Source organism: Penaeus monodon, chromosome 27 (assembly GCF_015228065.2).
Source record: "Penaeus monodon isolate SGIC_2016 chromosome 27, NSTDA_Pmon_1, whole genome shotgun sequence".
NCBI classification, from domain to species: domain Eukaryota; kingdom Metazoa; phylum Arthropoda; class Malacostraca; order Decapoda; family Penaeidae; genus Penaeus; species Penaeus monodon.
The window spans coordinates 39,729,816-39,731,813 of NC_051412.1; positions in this window are offsets into that span (position 1 = coordinate 39,729,816).

Sequence of the window (1,998 nt, forward strand, 5' to 3'; positions counted from 1 at the left end):
ACTTCTTTTAGAATTCCTCTTAAAAGAATATCAAAGGCAATGAAATGCGAGACTCATATGCTCGATGTTTACAGACACAGAAGGCGTCGACAGCCCCTGCTTGTAATTGGCCTTAATCCCCAATTATCTCGTTATGGTCCGTCACCTTCCCTTTGTCTCAAGACAAAGGGGGGCTTGTTCACACAGCAAGAGGTCCGCCATGTGACCCATTCTCGCCCTTATGGACAGTTCATAGAGGTGGTTTTGCTATCTCAGACAATCGCTTATATGAATAAGCCAAGTCAGATTTATTGTAACCTGATTTAGCTTTATATAAATAATATATATTCAATACGCCCAGTCATTATCATAAACTACGATGATGACCTTTGGGAAACTGCAATTTTTTTTATTTATTAGTGATGAATAGAGAGCAATGTTCTGTGACTTGATTGTTTAAAATCCACAACAACTATGATCAATAATTGCAGGGTGACAACTAAGCTAAACTAAATCGCTAATACAACTAAAGTTGTATTAGGGATTAGTGGAGATTCGGCTTTCTGACCTGAGATTAGGGCTCATTGTTGAATACATCGGTTGCTGAGTGATGGGAATATCGCCCTTACGAGCCGTCCTTATGGGTGAGAACGGGTCACAAGACCCTACTTGAGACAAAAGGAAGGCGGGGAACTTAACGAAGTAGGTGGGGGTAGCTGGCCAAGTACAAACAGGGGCTTTAAACGCCTTAGGATGACCTCAACTAACCTGTATCAACTGGGTCAATAACAACCTAGGACTAGCATTTTCTCTAATGCATACATGCATACATAAATTCTTTTATCTATGGTAATGTTTGTGAAAGCATGACGAAACAGGATCTGAAAATCTTTTGGGAATTCTCTTTATAAAGACTTAAACGGTAGATAAAGATCATAGCATGCGAAATTCAGCCTTTCTCACCTGGGGAAAGTCCATAAATGCGATGTTTACGGACACTGACCGATCCAGACCCAGGTCATCACTCTGGAGGCGTCGACAGCCCCTGCTTGTAATTGGCCTTAATCCCCAATTATCTCATTAAGGGTCGTCACCTTCCCTTTGTTCTAAGACAATAGGGGGCGTGTTCGCACAGCGGGAGGCTCGTCTGGTGACCCATTTTCGCCCTTAAGAACGGGTCATAAAGGCGGTTTTCCCATCTCAGCCAGACGCTTTGGGCTATGATGGATAAGCCAAGTCAGGTCAGGGAGGAAATGAGATGCAGATTTGCTGTGACTTGGATCCGCTGATTTAGATGTTCAAGAATAAAACATTTTTTGATACGGTTAAGCATTAGCATCGCCTTTAGGAATTTTCATAGTGGTGGATTGAATGTTAAGTTCTGTGACAAAGTTTGCTGCATCAAAATCCACAACAATTGCAAAAGGAAGTGATTATAAATGTTAGCAGAACACGAATCACAAACTAAACCTGTCTCATCTGCTGATACATTAATCACAATTCCATCAGTGGCTGATAGATGGGAATATCGCCCTTAAGAACTGTCCTTAAGGGTGAAAATGGGTCACAAGGACACCCCACTGAGCGAACACGTCCCTTATTGTCTGGAGACAAAAGGAAGGCGGCGAACTTAACGAGATCATTAAGTAGGAGCCATCGATGCCTCTACAGTCTACGATCGTTTGTGAATTACCTTAGTTGACCTGTCTCAGATTGGCCAGTGTGTATATATTCCCTTCATAGAAGCTGTATTCGCATGTCCACTGTTGTCAATGGCTGTTTCAAGTATTTTGAGATTTCATTTGGGATATTTATTTTTTGAAAGAAAATTGCGGCAATTCAGTATATTTGAATTATTTCCCTTTTGTGTGTTGATGGATCATTATGGCTATTGCTAGGATATGGGAATATCGTCTCTATGAGAATTTGCCACAAGACGAAATTCCCGTTGTGCGAACCTGTCTTGTACTTGTCTTGAGAAAAAGGCTGGACAGTGAACAGTGATGGGATAAATATACA